Raw genomic sequence first — 25,728 nt, 5'->3', positions numbered from 1 at the left:
ACTGCTAAATGTTGCATAAGGTATGTGGGTTTGGGAAAACGGACACTGCTCGACGCTTCTCTCTCTCTCTCTCTCTCTCTCCATCTCTCTCTCTATCTCTCTCTCTCTCTCTCTCTCTCTCTCTCTCTCTCTCTCTCTCTCTCTCTCTCTCTCTCTCTCTCTCTCTCTCTCTCTCTCTCTCTCTCTCTCTCTCTCTCTCTCCCCTATTACGTGTCTTGCTAAAAATATGCATATTTATAAAGTGTAGAATTGTCAGTGTTGTGACGTTTGCTTTAGTACCGGTGTGGTGTAGGACCCCAGTGCCTGGTGATTGTCATCAGAGCCGATTTTAGAGGATACCGTAAGTGGAATCTGTCTATTACGGACTGACCTGGGACCGACTCATTTGTCCGGATTGTAAAGCAGTCCGGATTAGACAACTTTTGTCCGTTACCTTCTTGACTGCCACAATGAGTTACCTCCCTTTGTTAATGACAACGAACAACTTCAATCGTTCTTTTTTGGTTTTTATTTATACTCAATATATTATTTATACTTTCGTTGGAAAAAGTCTGTTAACATGAATTGCTTCTGCCCCTGTAAATTTCCACGTAATACAATGAAACCATTGTGAACTAAGTAACAGAGATGTTTATTTAACGGACTGTTATTTAAACATTGTTCTCATAGCAAGTTGATCGTCGGGACTGTTATTTTAGTCTGAAAACCGCAATTGAGAGAGTCCGGATTATATAGCACGCTTTAATGATAAATTAAGAATAATTTTGCCGGGAGTAGCCCGGATTATGGAGAAAACCGGATTACACAGAGTCCGGATTTGGGAGATTGTTACAATGGATGAAGTGTTATCAAGTCCTGGCAGACCAATGGAGATACGGGTTAGAGGTGGTGTTCAACAACCCATGCTTATATCGTAATAGGGCAACTAACGGGGTCCGGCAGTCAGGCTTGCAGACCTCGTTGATGGATACTGGTCAGCGTATCCCAGTTGCATATCGACTGAAGTGAATCACTGGATTGTGGGGTCAATTTGTGTCGCTACTTACAGACTGACACCAAAATAATAGCATATTTGTACCGCGCTTATATCCATGACTAATCATGCTCAAAGCTCACAACTTAAAATGTCATTAAGGCAAACAGTTACAGCTGATAGGCTGTCTTGAACATGTGTGTTATTAGATTGGATCTAAAGGTTTGAAAGTCACAACAGTCTCTGAGGATCTTTCCGGTGTCCCCCGCCGTGATATTGCTGGAATATTGCTAAAAGTGGCGTAAAATCCAACTCACTCACTCACTCTGAGGATCTGCGGGAGAATACCTGGAATAGAGCTGAGTGCAGCTTAAATGACAAACAAACAAACAAATGATGTTTGCTCATGGTATCAACCACTAGTTGAGTTACAGGCCTCAGTGATATATCTTAAATACTTTACTGATTGTAGTGTATAAACACACTGACCAAACCAACACGAGCCCTTATCGCTTCAAGGCGATTATCGACCGGACATGACGGTCCAGCCCACGTGATCAACACTCACTCCGCGATAATGCAAAACATTGATCTCTGGGAAACGTCGCCTCAAAGCGCCCACAGCATTGCTTGTAGTCACCCTCTCAACTGTTAAAGTAACATACCGCTATATGAGATACCAGGGACTGCACACGTTCAAGGTTTGTTCAACATTTCTATTTCTTTCTTTTCTTATAATCATAATACTGATAAACTCAACTAAAATCTGGACAACCTGCTTCTTGTGGAGATGGAACGCAGGTTGTGATTTTGATTTGTTTTCAAGTTTGACGTCTAGAAACGAACATAAGCCTGTATTTGAAAACTGTTTGAGATTAAGAAGGATGGATTCAGATAAAACCAAATCATCATATAACTGTTTCATATAACACAACCCGGCACAGTTCAGTATTTGTATAACCCGGCATTACGCAGGGGTTTGTAAACGTTAACCCTTATCCTAACAAAATCCTTTCCTGGTATCCTTGAAGCACTTAATTTCCCATCCCTCTTTCCCCTTGGTTTTTATTCGGGAGGAGTGGCCGTGGATGTTAGGATTAGAGTTAAGCTAATTAGGATGGAATATAAAGAAAGTATACTGTCCTCTCGTTTCAAATACCGAGACTATACTGAACATAAAGTATACTGTCCTCTCGTTTCAAATACCGAGATTATACTGAAGAGAAAGTATACTGTCCTCTCGTTTCAAATACCGAGTATATACTGAACATAAAGTATTCAGCTCTCTTGATTCAAATACCGAGTTTATCCTGAAGAGAAAGTATTCAGCCCTCGTTTCAAATACCGAGTTTATACTGAAGAGAAAGTATTCAGCCCTCGTTTCAAATACCGAGTTTATACTGAAGAGAAAGTATTCAGCCCTCGTTTCAAATACCGAGTTTATACTGAAGAGAAAGTATTCAGCCCTCGTTTCAAATACCGAGTTTATACTGAAGAGAAAGTATTCAGCCCTCGTTTCAAATACCGAGTTTATACTGAAGGGAAAGTATTCAGCTCCCTCGTTTCAAATACCGAGTATATACTGAGCATCAAGTAAATGACCTTCTTGTTTCACATATCCAGTTTATACTGAACAGAAAGTTTTCAGCCCTCTTGTTACAAATACCGAGTATATACTGAGCATCAAGTAAATGACCTTCTTGTTTCACATATCCAGTTTATACTGAACAGAAAGTTTTCAGCCCTCTTGTTACAAATACCGAGTATATACTGAGCATCAAGTAAATGACCTTCTTGTTTCACATATCCAGTTTATACTGAACAGAAAGTTTTCAGCCCTCTTGTTACAAATACCGAGTTTATACTGAACAGAACGTATTCAACCCTCTTGTTTCATACACCGGGTATATACTAAACAAAGTATACGGCACTCATGTATCAAATTCCGAGTTTATACTGAACATACAGTATACTACTCTCATGTTTCATACAGCGGGTATATACTAAACAAAGTATACGGCACTCATGTATCAAATTCCGAGTTTATACTGAACATACAGTGTATTACTCTCATGTTTGATATACTGAGTATATACTGAACAAAGTATATGGCACTCATGTATCAAATTCCGAGTTTATACTGAAGATACAGTATACTACTCTCATGTTTGATGTACTGAGTATATACTTACCAAGGTATACGGCACTCATGTATGAAATTCCGAGTTTATACTGAAGATACAGTATACTACTCTCATGTTTGATATACTGAGTATATACTAAACAAAGTATACGGCACTCATGTATCAAATTCCGAGTTTATACTGAAGATACAGTATACTACTCTCATGTTTGGTATACTGAGTATATACTAAACAAAGTATACGGCACTTATGTATGAAATTCCGAGTTTATACTGAAGATACAGTATACTACTCTCATGTTTGATATACTGAGTATATACTAAACAAAGTATACGGCACTCATGTATCAAATTCCGAGTTTATACTGAAGATACAGTATACTACTCTCATGTTTGATATGCTGAATATATACTGAACAAAGTATACGGCACTCATGTATCAAATTCCGAGTTTATACTGAAGATACAGTATACTACTCTCATGTTTGATATACTGAGTATATACTAAACAAAGTATACGGCACTCATGTATCAAATTCCGAGTTTATACTGAACATACAGTACACTACTCTTATGTTTGATATACTGAGTATATACTGAACTTAAAGTATACGGCACTCATGTTTCAAATTCTGAGTTTATACTGAAGAGACGGTATACATCTACGGCCTTCTTTGATTCCAATAGCGAGTGTATGCCAAACATAAAGTATACAACCCTCTTGTTTTAAATACCGAGTATATACCGAGGACAAATAATTAGGGCATGAGTTTTCTACACAAGAAATTTACACTGAGAATACTAATGACTTATTTCACACATAGGGTTATAGTTGACACATGACATTGGGGAATACTATTTCATATTCAGAATTATCTATCAGTCGAATGAAACAAGCGATGTTTATTCTATATACCGGAAATCCATTAATTAAAATCTGCTTTAAATAAAACAAGGTAACCAACGGATCAAAAGATAAAAAAACATCTATCACGAATAAACATGTTCCTTGAGTAAACACTTGTCAAACACTGACACTCTGTCCCCTGTGAAAAATCGATAAGAGATCTATAAAACAAATCCCACACCAAATAGACATTTCTGTGATCTCTGATAAAAATAAATACCTGACTCGAAAACACGCCAGATCGAACGTGCTCCAAACTGAGCAGAATCACCACGTTTTCTTTGAAGGATTTACGGTACTTGTTGAATATATATGTGAAATTATACCATCTGACACACATCTTTTAATTCTGATGTAACAAATATTTTCTCTCATAGTTTCGCATGATCTACTATTGAGTGAATGATCATAGTTTTACGCCGCAGCAATGTGCCATGCGAACCACGGCGGGGAACACTAGAAATGAGGTTACGCATTGCACCTGACATGTTCTACTAAGACAGAACCTGCGAAGATGCTGGTTAGAACTGGTCTTCAGCAACCCATGCTTGTCGTAAGAGGCGACTAACGGGATCGGGTGGTCAGGCTCGATGAATTGGTTGACACATGCCATCGTATCCCAATTGCGTAGATCGATGCTCATGATGTTGATCACTGGATTGTCTGGTCCAGACTCGATTATTTACATACCGCCGTCATATAGCTGGAATATTGCTGAGTGCGGCGTTAAACAACAAACAAGGCCGGAAACAGACAGTTTCAACATGGAAATGTAACTATGCAGCGGTCCATTACAGCAATTGAATTCAAATGTTCAATTCACGAGAGTATTAATGACACTTTAAAAAGCCTGATTGATTCGACACTGACATAGAATCTGTATGAAGCCACGATCACCGCGAAAGTATTCATTTAAAAGCTTAACAGTTTGATAGGCAGCTATTGGTTTATGTAATGACCGTTCGGTTTGTAGTTTTCTAGAAAAACGAATATATCAATAACAGACGTGATAAAACATCTGATTCTGTCTACGACCTCGGTATATTTCGATCTAGTTCTGTTCTCTCCATTTTCATTTCAGTGTATGCCTGCTGTGTTCGTATTTGATATTCATGGGGGCGGTTGGGTAGCCCAGTGGTTAAAGCGTTCACTCGTCACGCTGAAGACCCGGGTTCGATTCCCCACGCGGGTACAATGTGTGAAGCTCATATCTGGTGTCCCCCGCCGTGATATTGCTGGAATATTGCTAAAAGCGGCGTAAAACCATACTCTTTCGTCACCCACTCATACACATGGTTAGAATTGAGAACAATTAACTCGTTCATCTGACGGATTTCCGCCCTCCTGGATGGGCGGCGGGGTAGCCTGGTGGGTAACGCGTTCGCTCGTCATGCTGAAGTCCCGGGTTCGATTCCCCATATGGGTACAATGCGTGAAGCCCATTTCTGGTGTCCCCCGCCGTGATATTGCTGGAAGATTGCTAAAAGCGGCGTAAAACTAAACTCGCTCACCATCACCCCTAATTGAAGAATCCTTGTTACTTTGTCTTTGCACGTGGAAAACGCGCTTGTCAGTTACACACCCTCTAGTGGCGTTCCCCCTCAAAACGTTATCCTTGAAAAAAATGAATAAATAACAAAAAGGAAACAATAACTACATTATGAACGAACGTACGAGCATGGTGTGAACAAATATTCCTGTGTCTTACTGGTTTAAAATATACGGTGACCTCCCTCTTACACAAATCGTGCAGATCATTTATTTTACGTCCCCCATAGAGACGCAAATCTACAAGCAATATATTTCAGTTCCTTATGTTAAAACACATGGTAAATTCACAGGGGCATTGAACAATGGTATTGGATGAATAGTATATCAACATGGCGCTCAGTAAAGGTCAATGACTTTTGAAAAGAAACAATGACATGTCATTCATTAATTCTACTATAAGCGTTTAGATGGTGGAAGGGGCAAGGAAATTGTTATTAATGTACAAAAGTTGGAGGTCCATATTTTTTCATTCCTGGGAACTTACACTCTCTCTATCAACAAAATAATGTTTTCAGTGTGGCATGTTACTTCAGAAGGTTATTGGTCCCGGGAGGTATTTCTGTTTTGTGATGTATTTGTTTTTAGGCTCCATCTACGGTCCGATTCGATTTGTGGGTTAAAGGTGAGATGTCTGATTTTAGGGCCATCAGATATTTAGATGTAATTGTACATGTGGGGAATCGAACCCGGATCTTCGGCGTGACGAGAGAACGATTTAACTACTAGGTTACCCCACCGCCCCCTATGTCATGTGAAGAGGAAAGATAGTTTACACTATCCTAATGGGCAGAGCTAACTTAGACTATTCCATGGACAGAGATGATCTATATCATGCTAATGAGCAGAGCTAATTGAATTCATTCCAATGAGCAGAGATGGTCTATAAGCCCGTTAATGAGCAGAGCTAATTTAGACTATTCCAATGGACAGATATGATCTATATCATGCTAATGAGCAGAGCTAATTTAGACCATTCCAATGGACAGATATGATCTATATTATGCTAATGAGCAGAGCTTATTTAGACCATTCCAATGAACAAATATGATCTATATCATGGTAATGAGCTGAGCTAATTTAGACCATTCCAAAGGACAGAGATGGTCTATATCATGCTAATGAGCAGAGCTAATTTAGACCATTCCAAAGGACAGATATGGTCTATATCACGGTAATGAGCAGAGCTAATTTAGACCATTCCAAAGGACAGATATGGTCTATATCATGCTAATGAGCAGAGCTAATTTAGACCATTCCAATGGACAGATATGGTCTATATCATGCTAATGAGCAGAGCCTAATTTAGACCATTCCAATGGACAGATATGGTCTATATCATGCTAATGAGCATTGGACAGATATGGTCTATAATGCTAATGAGCAGAGCTAATTTAGACCATTCCAATGGACAGATATGGTCTATATCATGGTAATGAGCAGAGCTAATTTAGACCATTCCAGAATGGACAGATATGGTCTAATTTATATCAGATATGGATCTATATCATGCTAATGAGCAGAGCTAATTTAGACCATTCCAAAGGACAGATATGGTCTATATCATGCTAATATCTATATCATGCTAATGAGCAGAGCAATCAGATATGGTCTATATCATGGTAATGAGCAGAGCTAATTTAGACCATTCCAATGGACAGATATGATCTATATCATGGTAATGAGCAGAGCTAATTTAGACCATTCCAATGGACAGATATGATCTATATCATGGTAATGAGCAGAGCTAATTTAGACCATTCCAATGGACAGATATGATCTATATCATGGTAATGAGCAGAGCTAATTTAGACCATTCCAATGGACAGATATGATCTATATCATGGTAATGAGCAGAGCTAATTTAGACCATTCCAATGGACAGATGTGATCTATATCATGCTAATGAGCAGAGCTAATTAGACCATTCCAATGAGCAGAGATGGTCCATAGCCCGCTAATGAGCAGAGCTAATTAAGACCATTCCAATGGACAGATATGATCTGTATCAAGTTAATGCGCAGAGCTAATTAGACCATTCAAATGAGCAGGGCTTAACTGGATCATGCTCAAGATCAGAGCTAATCTCACAAACGTGATGAGCGCCAATCTGCTCATTGGGATTAAGTCTAAATTGGCTTTGTTCCTTTGGACAGCGTATATTACCTCTGCTCATTTAGTCAAGTTGAGGGATATGGTTCCCATGCAAAGTTATTAATGTAATTTTTATTTTACCGTGGCTACATATTTACCTATGGTGCCCATTTGCAGAGAATAGTCGAGATGACTTGTGATGAAGATATTTTACACAAGTCAGAGACCATATATCGGTATATATATATATCGGTATATGGTCTCTGCACAAGTTGAATACATTACAACTGAAATAGAACAAATTCACATGAGTTCCATGAAGTCTGGAAGGAACAGTATTAAATATATTTCAGCTGACAGTTATTCGGAAAATTAACATAGCTTGAATATTGCTTAAAGCAGCGTAAAACCACTTGAATTGCACCATAAGGCCCGCATTCTCTATTCACTGCTTCACTAGGTTGTCCTTTATATGACATAAGTACCTACATGCAGTCTATTTAAAGTTGGGGCGGTGGGGTAGCCTTGTGGTTAAAGCGTTCGCTCGTCACACCCAGGACCCGGGTTCGATTCCCCACATGGGTACAATGTTTAAAGCCCATTTCTGGTGTCCCCCGCCGTGATATTACTGGAATATTGCTAAAAGCGGCGTAAAACCGTACTCACTCACTGACAGTCAGTCACTTTTCGAGGTTCTACTCGTCTACTCACTTCTACACGAGGTTGTCTTCTGACAGAGCGACACGTGCTTGCCATTTTCGCTAACGACGGGTTTTATCACCAATCCTTTCATTACCAAGGATGAACATGAACTTGTTTTGGGAGATAACCATGTTTGCCATTAACGTTAAATATTTCATCTTCGACACTGCAAAATGATGCACCTGCGCCTACTTGAGAATTATTTAATATATTTCTTTATGGGGTCCTATTTATCGACTGTGAGCAAAGCTGCCCATGCAGCTAACCATTTCACGTTGTCATAACTTTGTCACAACGTTATTCTGTGGACTCCCATTTAGGTTGTCACAACGATGTGGCCTGGTCAACGTTGTGATACGTCGTTTTTACAAAAAGTATTTGAGGCTAACGTAATTTACGTTGTCTTTTGTTCTATTTAACGATAATAGTTTAAAAATAGTTCCCAGTAGTGAACAGTACAATGCAGAAATTCACCTCAATGTTTATCCGTCAACTTGGATATTGTTTTTGTCGTGTGTTTACTGAAACTGTAGCTGAATAGTGAAGAAAGACTCTCAAAGTGAAATGTTTTACAGAAAACTATAGTGACACCAAGTTATTAGAATAATTATTATAACGTTGTGAGGAGCCCAAAGCATATCAGTTCCTCAACGTAAATTTGCAACGTTGTCATTACGTTGTGACATACCGTTATAAAATGACGTAATACTAACGTTGTGACAACGTTGTATCATGACGTTACTGATCTACCTCCCCACAACGTGGCGGAAAACGTAGTGTGTTAACTGGGCTTGACTATCCTAAAGTTCAGAGCTGATCTAGTCCATCCTGCCAGACGGAGCTGATCTGGACCCTTGTAATGAGCAAAGCAATTTAGGACATCCCAAATGAACAGAGCTTATCTAGCCTATGCTAAGGAACAGAGCCGATTTAGTCTATACTAATGAACAGAGCTAATCTAACCTATGCTAATGAACAGAGCTAATCTAGCCTGTGCTAATGGACAGAGCTTATCTAGACTATGCTAATGGACAGAGCTTATCTAGACCATCCTGGATTATCCAACATTTAACATCGTGATAAGTATATTACCCTGGATCCAATCGCCACAAGGGGGTTGTTTCGGACGTAACGTCATCACCTTTACCTATCATATAACGTCATCACCTTTACCTATCATATAACGTCATCATCTTTACCTATCATATAACGTCATCATCTTTACCTATCATATAACGTCATCATCTTTACCTATCATATAACGTCATCATCTTTACCTATCATATAACGTCATCATCTTTACCTATCATATAACGTCATCATCTTTATCTTTACCTATCATATAACGTCATCATCTTTACCTATCATATAACGTCATCATCTTTACCTATCATATAACGTCATCATCTTTACCTATCATATAACGTCATCATCTTTGCCTATCATATAACGTCATCATCTTTGCCTATCATATAACGTCATCATCTTTGCCTATCATATAACGTCATCATCTTTACCTATCATATAACGTCATCATCTTTACCTATCATATAACGTCATCATCTTTGCCTATCATATAACGTCATCATCTTTGCCTATCATATAACGTCATCATCTTTGCCTATCATATAACGTCATCATCTTTACCTATCATATAACGTCATCATCTTTACCTATCATATAAGGGCATCATTGTTTTATGTGCTTAACGTAGCCACCGTACACCAAATTCGGTCGGTCGGGAAAAAACAAGCTTAATAAAGATCAAATTATCTGAATAATGTTCTTGTTTCTTATTTATTGTAATTCTTATTACAGTTTCTCGCGTTCTTTGGACTTGGGGCAGCGACTGATTAAAGGATAAACATTTTATATGACGAGGCGGTACGCTTTAGGTTCGAGTCGGCGGTGTTGGAATGAAAAAAAAAAGAATTTTTTTGACGGTCGGCAATGGAATTAGAAGGGTTGGTCGGGCGATGAGAAACACAGAAAATAAAAATGCTGCCCTAATCAAAGTAGCACGTATTGCCTCCCGCTCATAATAGTATCTTCAGAATACGGATAAACACGATCTTGTCAGGCCAGAGACAAAATGCCCTCGACACACGAGGATGTATATAGACACATGAAATGTTACCAACTACCTGTGGCATGTCTGTGAAGTCTTCTGACAACTATGTTTAGAATAAATATCGCCCTGAGTTGCGAACATACAGCTGTCTAGATTTCTTCGAAGAAATAAGTGCGGTGGGGTAGCCATGTGGTTAAAGCATTCGTTCGTCACGCCGAAAGGCCCGGGTTCGATTCCTCACATGGGTACAATGTGTAAAGATTATTTTTGGCATGCGCAGTATTCCAGCTATATGGCGGCGGTCTGTAAATAATCGAGTCTCGTTCCAGACAATCCAGTGATCAACATAATGAGCATCGATCTACACAATTAGAAAACGATGACATGTGTCAATCAGGTCAGCGAGTCTGACCACCCGATCCCGTTAGTCGCCTCTTACAAGCATGGGTTACTGAAGATCAATTCTAACCCGGATCTTCACTGGTCTCAAACAAAAGTAATGTAAACATACACAAAATGCCATACTTCCATGGACATAGCAACAATATTAGTAAATGAAAATTACATACAATATTGTTGTGATGAATATTGTAAGTGCTGAGTGCGGCGTTTAAAACATACTTTCGTCTCGTCTCATAACTACTTTGGACAGTGTTTTACATTATGTATTTGTTTCATAATGAATAGTATTAGCTTTTTAAACGTTGATATTCATTACCAGAATTTGAATATTTCATATATTCCTCCTGTCTGTCTATATGATAATAATATGTTTATTCCAATGTAGGAATCGTAGGGTAATTGTCCACTTTAAATAGACATGTATGCTAGTGTAAATGTTATTTTTTTTGTAAAGGAGTTGAGATGAAACTGGGTTTAACGATGTGTTTAAAAATATTACACTTTTATGTCGACCCACAAGTAAATGTCAGCGTGACCGCGTATACTGGATCAGAGTAATGGCGGTTGTATGGTGCTAGATCACTGAGACGCCATAGTTCAAGTCTGATACCCTCCCCAGAGCTACTGACTACGAGAAGCCAGTCCTTGTTAAATTCACTCAATGTCGAAAGCCAGGAATGTATCAGAATCTTTTAGCGTCGTGGTCAGACATTTTGGTATAAAGCGCTGGGAATCGAACCCCGACCTTCCGCTCCCCGGACAGACGCTTTACCCACAGACCACGGATGCTGTCGCCAGTGAGTGAGTGAGTGAGTGAGTGAGTGAGTTTATTTTTACGCCGCGCTCAGCAATATTCCAGCTATATGGTGGCGGTCTGTAAATAATCGAGTCTGGACCAGACAATCCAGTGATCAACAGCATGAGCATCAATCTGCGCAATTGGGAACCGATGACATGTGTCAACCAAGTCACCGAGCCTGACCACCCGATCCCGTTAGTTGCCTCTTACGACAAGCATAGACCTTTTGTGGCAAGCATGGGTTGCTGAAGACCTAGTCTACCCCGGATCTTCACGGGTTCGCCAGTGATGCATTAAACCAGTATCACACGATTCAAACCACTCGTTGGCTTGGTTCAAGAGGGGACAAGGTTAGATCATATGGTCAGGTTCGGTGACATGGTCATTCCTATGGGATGTTGTTTTTATGTGAGGACACCACATAGCTGGAATATTGCTGAGTGCGGCGTAAAACCAAAAGCACAAAATGGAGTTTTTTTCCCAACTTACGGCGACCTTTCCATAAACATATAACAAACAGCGGATGGTATAAATATCAAAATTAGTGTATATACATACTTTTATGGAAACTGTAACACTATAAGTAAATTAAAATTAAACACAACATTGTTGTGATGAATATTGGCAAGTGCTGAATGTGGCGTTAAAAACATACTTTCGTCTCGTCTCGTAGCCACTTTGGACAGTGTTTTACATGTAAATTCTTATATTTAAGGAATATTATCAGCTTTTTAAACGTTAATATTCATTACAAAATCTGAATATTTCATATATTCTTCCTGTGTATCTACATAATAATATGTTTATTCCCATGTTAAAAAACGTAGGGTAATTGTCCACTTTGAATAAACATGTAAGCACTAGTGAAAATATCATGTTTTTAGTAATGGGGTGAGATGAAACTGGGTTTAATGGTGCGTTAGAAATATTGCACTGTTCTGTGGACCCACAATTACATGTCAGAGTGACAGTGTATACTGCATTCGAGTGATGGCGGGTTTCAAGCGTTGACGATTTAGAATCCATAATTACTTTGTTATTTCTATGCATAGAATATGTAGGTATTTGGTCATAAGCAGGTATAGAATATTAATATATTAACATTGCTAGTTTAAAGTATGGTAAAGTTCTACTAACACCAAATATTTATTCGTGATATGAATATTGTTAAATGCCGTGTTCCATTTTCCCACTAAATACAAAATCGCTAGGATATTGGTAATGCTGAGTGAAGAGTTAAAATCATTCTGTCGTCTCGTCTCGTAGCTTCTTTGTGTTACATTATGTATTTTTTTTTATAATGAATAATATTAGGTTTATAAACGTTAATATTCATTGCTAGAATTTGAATGCATCATATATTCTTCTAGTCTGTCTATTTATTATATAATGTAATAATCATCACAAGGCTTATACAAATGAAGACACCTCTCTCTATTTTTTTTTGGTTCAAGAAAGTGATATTTTGCATAAATCAGGCCACATGAGTGAGTGAGTTGGGTTTTACGCCGCTTTTAGCAATATTCCAGTAATATCACGGCGGGGAACACCAGAAATGGGCTTCACATATTGTACCCATGTGGGGAATCGAACCCGGGTCTTCGACGTGACGAGCGAACGCTTTAACCACTAGGCTACCCCACCGCCCTTCTACACATCAGTGTAGTACCCCTCTCTCTCGCTACGGGAAACCGCCCCTGTGGTTTTGTGGTTAGAGCGTCCGCCCGGAGAGCGGAAGGTCTCGGGTTCGATCCCCGGCTGCGTCATACCAAAGGACGTTAAAATATGGTACTTGTTGGTCCCTGTCTAGCGCTCGGCATTCATGGGTACAACAAGGACGGAATCAACATTGTGTCTGAGTGGAGTATTCATGCTTAACAGTGACATGGTATCTCAGTGAGCTAGCACTATAAAATCAGCTCAAGTCTAGGCTTGCACAAGCAGTCACACATACACGCACGTCGTCATATGAGCGAAATATTCTTAAGTACGACGTTAAACCCCGTTTCACCTCATGTCACTTCTCGCACGGGATGTACATGAATTCTAACAAACATTTCATAAATCAGTTTTCCACAAATGCTCGTATGATAAAGCTTATATGCTCAGCAACCAGGTTCCCGAACTGTGTCGATGACAGATTTACTGCATTTTAATGAACTACCGCAGTGAACATTTTTTTGGACGTTTTCAACGACGTAGGTTAAGCATCCATGAAACAAGGGGCGGTGGGATAGCATAGTGGTAAGGCGTTCGCTCGTCACGCTGAACACCCGTGTTCGATTCCCCACATGGGTACAATGTGTGAAGCCCATTTCTGGTGTCCCCCCGCCGTGATATTGCTGGAATAATGCTAAAAGCGGCGTAAAACTAAACTCACTCACTCACTCCATGAAACAGTACAACCATCCTCTAGTCTATATCAAAACCATACACATCCGTGCTATTATACATATGGTCAGTAATAAAGCAATACATGTTTACAGGCCGACATGAGGTCATGCATATAATTTGGTATGTTTCGTCTTCACCACACGCTGGGTAGACACTAGGATTGAACAAATGTCTCAGCTAATAAATAAATGGGCCAGACAAACCAGTGATCAACATCATGAGTATGGATCTATACTGTTGGGACACGATGACATTTGTCATTCAAGTCAAATAGCCTGACCCCCTTGATCCAATTAGTCGCCTCTTACGACCTGGCCCCAATTTCTCGAAACAAACTTAAGTCTGAGTTTTGACTTTAGTGAGAGTTTTTACTGAAATTTGATAAAACACAGAAAAATGGATTTCCCAGAATAAACTGAAAGCGATATTGAACTCAAACATAGTTGACAATTTGAATTGGTGGATAGATTACTTAAGTTGTTTGGGCTTTGTTATTTTAAAAATGCAGTTGAGTGAAAAATTCAGCTGTTTCAAATTATCAAACTCAGTTTGAAATTTGAGTAAAAACTTAAGTTTGTTTCCAGAAATCGGGGCCTGGTTGCCACAATTGCGTAGATCGATGCTCATGCTGTTGATAACTCTATTGTCTGGTTGACTCGATTGTTTACAGACCGTAAAGCTAAAGTAAACTCACTCACTCACGCATAAAGCGAATTTAGCGCTGTGATCGTAACTCCCATACCATAACACTGACTTTCGACAGTCGGACAACTAAAATTGCTTTGTGTAACGGCGCCCTGAACTGCTGTTAGAAGTTGCGTTAAACCCATCTCACTGACTCAGTTGCAATGCAAATAAGTCACGGGTCACTCTAAGTCTGCCAGTTTATGTGTATCCCTCGATGGCTTCCTTTAGTACCAATGCCACGGCTACCATGTTAGTATTCAACACATGTCTATTTCACTCGTTGTCTGCATTGGTAAACACACACGTGGGCATCATGTAGTACGACATGTACGACCCTGTTTCGTGTATTGTATATATATTGTACATGCTGTTAGTATATCCCGGGGACAATATCACAGCATCCAGTTGAGGTTCAGGGAAATGGTGATATTTGACCAGTTGTCTGTATGGTCAACTATTCCCTGTGGATATTTCTGGATTAACGAATTGTAGGTAAGTTCAATCTCTCTTTAAATTGGCGTTGGGTTAGCCGAGTGGTCAAATCTCGTCACGCCGATGACTCGTGTTCGATTCCCCACATGGGTACAATGTGTTAAGCCCATTTTTGGTGTCCCCGCCATGATATTGTTGGAATATTGCTAAAACGGTGTGAAACTAAACTCACTCACCCTCTTTAATATTTTAAAGACTTTCCCGGTAGTAGGGTCGGATTACGGATTAACATGGTCCCAATGGACAGGGATTAACAACAAATGCTATACGTACACGATTATTCGTACCCTTAGTTGATGGGCGATGTTTGATTTTCGGAACGATGAATTATTACACAATAATAAAGATTATTGAAAATGTAATTTTATTTTGTAAGCATCAAATATTGGGAATTTACAATGGTCAGTGGTGTGACAGTTCATGTGTGCTAACAACTTTACATTCACAGTTATGTAAAAATATATTCTGGGTACACACTGCAATCCTGTTAGGCGTGCTTCATTGTGCCCAGGGCACCGCCGCCGTGGTGTAGTGGTTAGAGCGTCCGCCCGGAGAGCCGAAGGTCGCGGGTTCGATCCCCGACCGCGTCATACCAAAAGACGTTAAAATATGGTACTTGTTGGTCCCTGCCTGGCGCTCGGCATTAATAGGTACAACAAGGACTGGTCGGTTCGGAGTCAGTATAATGTGTCTGAGTGGGGTATTCATGCTTCACTGCGGCATGGTATCTCAGTGGGCTAGCACTATAAAACCAGCTTCAGTCTGGGCTAGTACAAGCAGCCGCACATACACATACACACGCATGCACGTCATCATATGAGCGAAATATTCTCAAGCACGACGTTAAACCCAATTTCACCTCACCTCACCTCATTGTCCCCAGGGAAAAATGTCCTCACCACTACTATTAATGATTAATGAATCAAGGACATTATATATATACACACACATTGAATATATTATTCCGGTTAACCCAAGCAGCCTGTGAGGCGCTAGAAGGTTGACCATCTTATCCCACCGGTTACCCATTCACTGCTGGGTGAACAGAGGCAAGTTTGAACAAACTCACTTGCCTAAGGTAAGACCACATGTATCACATGTGCTTCGTTGTGGGGCAGGACTGAAATCCTAGAAACTCTCAGGAGTCAAGCTGTCACACACGGTCACCCATCCAAGGACTCTACTACTACTACTCCTACTACTCCTCCTCCTACTACTACTACTACTACTACTACTACTACTACTCCTGCTGCTGCTGCTGCTGCTGCTGCTGCTTCTACTACTTAGCAATGGGGTGGTCTAGTCGTAAAACCGGCTCGATTCCCCATGTGGGTACAATGTTTGAAGCCCATTTCTAGTGTCTCTCGCAGTGAGGATGCTAAAATGTCTCCGGTGACGAAGTCCATACCAGTGTTGGTTTTAAAACCGAGATCAGCTATGTTCCAGCCAAGTGAAATTTTGGCCATTAAACAATCGAGTTAAAGCCATACAAACCAATGATTGCTATCATGCTTAACGTCATCATGGTACGATCGGACCTGACCTCACCACTTGTTAATTTAGTGTCGACTCTTCCACCAGCACAGACTGCTGCGGGCCTACATTCTCGCCCGGATTCCATCCCCACTTGTCAACTAACGGAATCGGGTTGTCAGGCTCGCTGACTGGGTTAACACAGGTCATCGAATCCCAATTTCGTACACTGATGCTCATGATGTTTATCACTAGATTGTCTGGTCCGAATTATTTACAGGCCGCCGCCATATAGCTGGAATATTGCTGAGTGCGGCGTTAAACAACAAACAAAACAAACAATGCAAACCATTACCCGAATCATTGACGAATTACAATTATTACGAATAAGTACAGTACACCCAATCTGAATAATTTACCGTAAAGTACTAATTGTCTTGAAGATTAATTACATTATCACCATATTCGATAATAAGTCAGTCGTCTCAATACCTAGTCATGGTGGGTAGCTATGTAGCTTAAGTACACTGTCGTCTCGCCTAAGACCCAGGTTCAATTCCCCACACGGTAAAAGTGTGAAGCCCATTTCTGGAGTTCCCCGCTGAAATATTGCAGCTCAAACCGGCGTAAAACCATAACCATTCACTTACTAGTCATTATTTCATAACTATTCGTTAGTCCCTAAACTTGTTTTATAACTATTCATCAGTTTCGTTATACGTGGTAGTTATTCACTGATATATACATAATGTATGCATATGCATGTCATATAATGTATATTCAAATTTATGGTCTCAACACGACTGACGTTGGTTAGTCATTGTGTGGACGTTCCTTCAAGAACATATAATGTATATTCAAATTTATGGTCTCAACACACGGTTCCTTCAAGAACACACGACTCACGTTGGTTAGTCATTGTGTGGACGTTCCTTCAAGAACATATAATGCGATGACTTTGTTGACACACGTCATTGTATCCCAATTGCGTAATTCGATGCTTATGCTGTAGATCACTGGATTGTCTGGTCCAGATTCGATTATTTGCAGACCGCCGCCATATAGCTGGAATATTGCTGAGTGTGGCGCAAAATTAAACTCACTCACTCACTCAGGATTTGTGGCTATGACATGCAATAATGCATCTCAACTCCGATGTGTTGCTTCTGCATGGCTCCTGAGGTAGCCCTGCCGACAGAAACATATATCAAGATCAAGATCAACACGGTTTATTGTACATAAGGCCTCCGGTCCGTATACATAGTGTTATAATGACAGGAAAATATGGACAGTGTAAATAATGGAAAGCACCATAACTTTGTGAAATTAGTTGACAGGAGAACCTTTCCTTAATAACAGCGAATGTGTTAAAAACAAGGCTAATTTTACATGAACAGATTCGTCTTCTGATGATATAATTCTTGTAAGTGTTTCCCTTATAGGGTGACCCTGATATTTCTGTGGAATAATCTTCTTTCTTAAATCGACATAAGCATCACATATACTCATGCCAATAATGGTTGTCACCCCCTTCAATTTCTTGAATTGGAGAGGGGTGTGGGTTGGGGGTGTGAGGTGTGTGTGCGGTTGGGGTGGGGAGGAGGTTGACAACCATTATTGGCATGAGTATATAAATAACAGATGATATTCGTCTTCGATATCCGCCATGCAGACGGGGCAAAATCGTAGATGTCTGGCGAGGGACTGTTTACGGTCAGTATTGTATTTCTTGCATGTAATGATTGATAGATATCACTCAGGTTCGATCATTGTTTTAAAGGATCGATATACATCAAATCTAGAACTTAAACTGATGGTATTCATCCAATTCGACGAAATTCGTTCATAAAAATCCACTCATTACCAACACCTTGGAAGAGCCACATATATCCAAATCCTTACGAAAATAACATATATCTTATATTTGATGCCGATGATAAGTAACTAAGATTATCTAAATTAAGCAGCATGTTGTATGTTTTTTGGGGTAGACGCTGTTCATGCATAAATGTATTTTTTAAACCGGTTCAACAGTCTGAAAACCCCATTTTTTAAATCTGTGCATCGAAAAGTTAAATAAACCCATCTTAGGTGATATTGGCGTTAGTAGGTAGAGTGATGAAAGCAACTAGACTAGAGATTTTTTAACTTTTGCTGATGATGTATAATTAAAAGGCACTCCCAGATATTTGTATTCAGAAATTGTTTGCATTGATAGTCCATTCACTATAAGACCATTTTTCGCAATTAGCGAGTTGCCCACCCTATCTAAGTACAACAATATTTGACTTATCAAGGTTAACATCCAATTTCCATTCTTTCGAGTAGTTCTCCAAAATGTCCAATTGGTTCTGTAAACTGAGTCGGATACTAAGATCACGTCATCCGTAAACACTAACATAAAATCTCCAAAATATCAGGATATTAATATACCCCATGTTGGCCTTTATGAATTATTTCACTTTACTCATAAAGAAGGAAAAAAGAATAGGACTTAACAAACATCCTTGCTTCACACCTAATGGGCACTCAAAATAGTCAGTGCATCCCCAATTGCTGCATACACAAGCATTTACGCTGGCATTAATACCTTGTAACATAAATAGCATTTTCCCATCCAATATCGCCCGTTTTAAACATAGCCATATTTTTTTTGTCGATTTACTGAATCTTACTCTTTTCTTAAAGTCAATAAAGCTACATATAATTTAAGTGTTCTCCTTATTCTTATTAAGTACTTCTGCACAATTGCATGCATAGTGGAAACATGATCAAAAGTTGAACCTTTCCTGAAACCAAGTTGAGTTTCAGGGATTTTATCTTTTGTTTAATCTTTTGTTGAGGATAGATGTAAACAATTTACCAATACTACTCGTCAGAGATATGCCTCTGTAATTGTCAGGGTTATTGATGTCACCCTTCTTATGTAGAGGTACTATAATACACTGCGCCCAGGTTCTTGGAAAATTTCCAGTCGCTGTATTAAAAACATAGTTAAAACATTTATGCAAAAATGGTAATATAGGGTCTTTGGAAGCTGTTATCATCTCCACTAAAGTATTGACCGGACCAGGTGATTTTCCAGTTTTAAGATTTATGGCATGGAGAATTGCGGTTTCTGTTAGTATTGAATTAAGGATTTCGAAATCAGTTTCTGTATAACCACTGGTTTCCAAACTTGCCTTAGTTTCCAGAAATTGCGTTGCATCATTACACCCAGGATCTTCATAAGAATGGTGAGAAGTTGTACTAGTATTTGTTTGCCAACCTCTTTTTATTTCAAGTATGCTCTATCAATTTGAGTAGATGTAATTAACGTAATGTTTTTCACATCGAAGATAGACATATTTGTTTCGTAATTGTGTTAAAACAATAGAAAACATAACTCGCCAGGTACGCATTAAAGTCTACATAAAAATGGCTTTTGTCAATAAAATTTTAAAACTCATACACGTCATTGTCCATTGCATGCAATGGGCAAGCGATGGTCAGTTGCAAATATGGGTGCAACATATACACGAAAAATGTTTTTTTCAAACCTGTAGAGCACTTTTATATTTCACACAACCAAATGCAATCAATGCCTTTTCAGTACATTTTGTTACACCAGAAAGGGTTAACAAACGTAGCTTCACCTGTACGCTTTGTTGAGCTGTACAAGCGCATTTGTTTTTATTTCTGACGTCTCATTGAATGCTTAATCTACTCCCCGTCTGATTGTGCTTTCTCCCTGTGCCTAGTTACCATGGAAACGGGATGTTGGGAAGCATCGGGTTTACGGAAATGGTTACTTGAACAAATTATTAGCGCCCGTGTGTCAATTGCAATATGATCTGATTGCTGATCAGCTATTTCGTAATGGAAATACTTCCTGGACTAGGACGTGAATATCTCTGTTTTACTTGGGAAGTGTAGTGTCTCGGTATCGCTCATCAAACACAGTATTGCTGTGAAGCCTGAAGAGTGATATGGTTTGGTGTGAAACGAACAGACATAAAGGGCGAAATATACTTGCAAATAGGGTGAAATATACATACATATAGATGTACATACATATAGGGTGAAATATACATACATATAGGGTGAGATGTACATACATATAGATGTACATACATATAGGGTGAAATATACATACATATAGGGTGAGATGTACATTCATATAGGGTGAAATATACATACATATAGGGTGAGATGTACATTCATATAGGGTGAGATGTACATACATATAGGTACATACATATAGGGTGAAATGTACATACATATAGGGTGAGATGTACATACATATAGGGTGAGATGTACATACATATAGGGTGAAAAGTACATTCATATAGGGTGAAATATACATACATATAGGGTGAAATGTACATTCACACAGGGTGAGATCTTCATTCATGTAGGGTGAAATCTACATTCACAAAGAGGAATAAGAAGTGACCATTCTTTTATCTATAAACTAAATCTACATACATATACTGTACATTCTATATTCATAGACTGTGAATTAGACATGCAGATGCTGTGAAATCTACATACATATAGCGTGAAATATATAATATAGTTTTTATGCATATATGCTGAAACCTACAAATAGGGGAAAGTATCTGTGATCATATGTATTTATACAAGATTTATGAAATGATAATAAATAATATATAGTTTCCCATATAAAAGATTTATGAAATGGTAATTAATGATACTTAGTTTCCTAAATACAAGACTTCAGTGATACAATGACCGCCATTGTTCGCTCTACCAAGTGTTTCTTATATCCAAAACGAGGCTTTCGCAGTGGAGGTAAGAGTCACTGTGCAGAAGCAAATTCCAGTAGGGTGCATCCAGGTCATCCAGCCCTTGAGTGTCACTTGATGTCTACCTCTAACGGGGCGACAATAACGTCTACTCATCTTCTCATTACTAGTTCTCAATCTGAGGAATGCCAATGAGAAATTAATGACCGATTGATGATAAATTACCCTTCTGTTATCGTGTCTCTTGTCCAGATTGCCGTCAATTTAACCTGAAGTAGCGCTGATGCTACACGGAAACGACCTGAGGACTGTAACGGTTGACGGCAGGAGGACTTATCAAATCACGACATTAACGCGCGGTCTGTCAAGGGATGCAATATTTATTGGCGCGTATGTACCATTCTGTCCACATACACTGATGCTACAGTTCTACATCTGTCAGCATCATAACATGGTCTTGGTTGGTGATCGCTGAGAGCAGAATTACTTCCGGGTTTTCTCCCACATTAAGCTAACACGTGTGAAGGGAGTACCGTTAAAAGCTGTGTTAAGCACACCTCAGAGAAAAAGATTAAATTGTATGATTGAAAACATAAACTTTAAAGGACTATGAATTTGATATTCGGATTGGGGTGGGAGGTGATTTTATATGGAGACAGAATATTTAGCTTTAAAAATACATTGCAGAAATATTTTTTTCAACTGCCGAAGCAGTATTACTTTTTAAAGCAGTTTATGTATTTTTGAATAAATAATCCAACCAATTGTTTTATTTTGAATGTATTACTTTGAAAAACCTCTAAAAATATGTCTTATAACCGCTGATCTAACAGGTTGCAACAGCTATATTCCCATGTGTTTGAGAGTGACAGGCATCTCTGGATCACAGATTAGAATAATACCATAGGAATAATCACAAAGCACGGCGTCCATCTTTTGCCAAGTCCATTAACAGTATGCGTTAGATCTTCCCAGATACGCGAGGCTAATGTTGATAACAGTTGACATTATGTGACCAAGGGTTTTAGAATTCATGTTCAGTGGAACTTTCTCAGTCGCAAAATTGAACAGCTTTGTGAGAAATTTGCCCCAAACATCAAAACCATTATTCGATTTTTGGAGGAGAAAATATTGATCTTATATGTACCAGAAAAGAAACAGAAGACTTCGTAGCATTGAACATGAGCTAGGCTGTGATTTATTTGAACTTAGATCATTGAAAACTGACACTGGTCCTGAATTACGTCCGATGTGTGTTGTCAGTTTGACCCGGGTTTAAGGTACAATAACATTTAAAGGCAAGAATTTATGGAATAGTTGTACCAGAACTGTCGCAGGGTCTGTTAGTTTGTAAAATTCCCGTTATTCACGAGTTCCAATCCTAAATATGTCGCATGTGACATAATAACGTATTTTTATAAAATCTATCCATTGTTTTCATGTTAATGCAGGGGCGGTGGGGTAGCCTAGTGGTTAAAGCGTTCGCTCGTCACGCCGAAGACCCGGGTTCGAATCCCCACATGGGTACAATGTGTGAAGCCCATTTCTGGTGTCCCCCGCCGCGATGTTGCTGGAATATTGCTAAAAGCGGCGTAAAACCAAACTCAGTCAGTCAGGGGCGGTGGGGTAGCCTAGTGGTTAAAGCGTTAGCTCGTCACGCCGAACACCCGGGTTCCGTTCCCCACATGGGTACAATTTGTGAAGCTTATTGCTGGTGTTCCCCGCCGTGATATTGCTGGAATATTGCTAAAAGCGGTGTAAAGCTAAATTTACTCACTCATGTTAATGCATGTAACAAGCTATCAACGTTAATTTGCCTTTGTGGATATGCTCTAGACTAATGCTTAGTCTCTGAATATATATAATTTTGATAGTAACAAACAAGCCTATATAAATTGAATAGGAGCCCCAGGGTGACCAGATATTCAGACCTTAGGAAATCTAGACTTGCTTTATTTAGGGCTTTAGCACTGCAAAGAGGACTTGTCAGTAGGGAAAATAATGTGGTTCAGGGACTGTGAGACAGACTACATATTCTTCATCCCGTCGTTGAGTGTTATGTTTTAATTTATTGGAGGAGTTATAGAAGCGATGGATGTGGGAGACAGCAGGCTTGACAAACATTGCCACACAAGGTCTGTCTGCTCGTCTATGGCTTTGTTCCAGCCTTCACACAAACAACCCACCATGTCATAGAGGATACTAATTGTAGAGCACATCGATTGCAGGCCGATAACACGACGAGTCGTTTTCAGGGATAAATATAGCCTCATTTACACAATTATCTAGATAATCAGCAGAGGCTGTGTTTACCAATCTGTCATGACCGTAAGCGGATCCGGAATTGTAATCATTCATTGACAATGCATCTGATTACACCGACAAGAATGACATGGTATATGAAGGATCCCGTTTGGAGTCCCGATCAAGAACGATAACTGTGATTCCACAATTGTCAAAACGGATTACATGCAGGTCAAGGTCAAGGTCAAATTATACTAAGATAGGACACGACCATTTTGATTTTCGTGCGCACGTGTTGGTCGGGTCCAGGGGTGAAGTGTGGAGGTGGTGAGGTGAAATTGGGTTTAACGTCGTGCTTGAGAATATTTCGCTCATATGACGACGTGCATGCGTGTGTATGTGTATGTGCAGCTGCTTGTATTAGCCCAGACTGAAGCTGGTTTTATAGTGCTAGCCCACTGAGATACCACGCCGCAGTGAAGCATGATTACCCCACTCAGACACATTATACTGACTCCGAGCCGACCAGTCCTTGTTGTACCTATTAATGCCGAGCGCCAGGCAGGGACCAACAAGTACCATATTTTAACGTCTTTTGGTATGACGCGGTCGGGGATCGAACCCGCGACCTTCCGCTCTCCGGGCGGACGCTCTAACCACTACACCACGGAGGCGGTCAGGACGTTTAGGACTAAAACAACAACATAAGTAATTTGAAAATACAAGCTACTAAGTTCGAATTCAAGATAAGTTCATATTTAAAGATATGTAACTATGTATTTATGTAATGGTATAAATGGCTTCCGTTCTAAACTTTTTGACAAAGAAGGTATATACCCATGTTTCATTGTGACTTGAAATGGAAAAAACAACAAAATGTTTTTTCGTTGCGGGTGTCTTTGAGGTGCAGTGTTTTTACGACAGTTTTCAAGCTCCGTTTTTTTTTGGTCAAATCCAATTTTCATATTTCATATTTCTACTCCGATCCCATCCGATGCCCTATTTTCACACACCAGCCCAACGCCGTCACATATATCTTAGTCAAACTCCACCATAAACGTTTTTGAGTATTTGTGTATTTGGACTGAACAGATTGCAAGATTGCTCCCAAAATAGTGGAGTAAAGAGGGGAGGAATTCATGCATTTCAACTTTTGTATTTCATCAGGGAAGGTGAAAGAACATACTCCGAAACGAAATAAAGAAGTCATTTCTTGCCTTTACGTGTCTCACTTCTAAATGCCGTTCAAAGACTATACACCAGTAACGTTTTGGAAAACACCATACAGTATGTTGTGAGTTCAGTTTTATGCCGCTTTTAGCAATATTCCAGCAATATCATGGCTGGGACACCAGAAATGGGCTTCACACATTGTACCCATGTGAGGAATCGAACCCGTGTCTTCAGTGTGACGAGCGAACGCTTTAACCACTAGGCTACCCCACCACCCGGTATGTTGTTAGAAAATCCTGCATGTCTAGTAAAAGATTTAATGCTTTTGTACATATGTTGTTTTTTTCAAACATACACGGGAACTGATGTTTTTAAAACCCTTGCCTCAATGGATACCAAATGGTCGCTCCACTAATATAGTGCATGCCAGGGTCTGCCGACTGGACAGTTGAATAACCATTGGTCTGATCTCTGACCAGTCTGTACGTGTTTCTCCCTAATGTCCTTAATGACCAGTTGAGCACACATATAGGTAATGGGCAGACTCTCCATGGAGGGTGGACAGGTGTTCGGCTGCAGGCTGAACAGGCAGTTAGGTATGGTTGCCATGGAAACGTGTTTGTGTGCGCGGACTTTGTTAATGTCAATCTGTAATGTGTAAAGGTTCGAGGCTTTATGGTTACCAGATACGGTAATGTAAGGTTTAGTTCGGAAAAGTCATACCTCAAACGGTTTGACTTCGTTTGTCAAGTGTCAACCTTTGTTATCTTCTCCACTTTGTTGTTTCTCTACCATACTCTCAGGAGCAGAGTATTTTCCCCTCCATCCTAGAAGACCAAATGGTTTGACCTCTTACATGGGAAGAGTACTAGGGTCAA

At 39.5% G+C, this 25,728-nt stretch overlaps 1 protein-coding gene across 2 annotated transcripts in view; it reads left to right on the top strand.

Moving 5' to 3' along the window:
- The first annotated feature begins 1,545 nt into the window (after positions 1 to 1,545).
- The window catches only part of LOC124261805, a 66,534-nt gene continuing 42,351 nt past the window's right edge, over positions 1,546 to 25,728 (top strand). For both annotated transcript variants that reach the window (XM_046696172.1, XM_046696174.1), the window contains exon 1: positions 1,546 to 1,674. The gene's annotated coding sequence lies outside the window, so the exon portion shown is untranslated. The remainder of the gene's footprint in view (positions 1,675 to 25,728) is intronic.

Source organism: Haliotis rubra, unplaced genomic scaffold (genome assembly GCF_003918875.1).
Source record: "Haliotis rubra isolate DU_JTF1 unplaced genomic scaffold, ASM391887v1 Scf81, whole genome shotgun sequence".
In the NCBI taxonomy this organism is placed as follows: Eukaryota; Metazoa; Mollusca; class Gastropoda; order Lepetellida; family Haliotidae; genus Haliotis; species Haliotis rubra.
The sequence above is the reverse complement of the archived record's forward strand: the minus strand, read 5'-3'. Positions and strand labels throughout refer to the sequence as shown.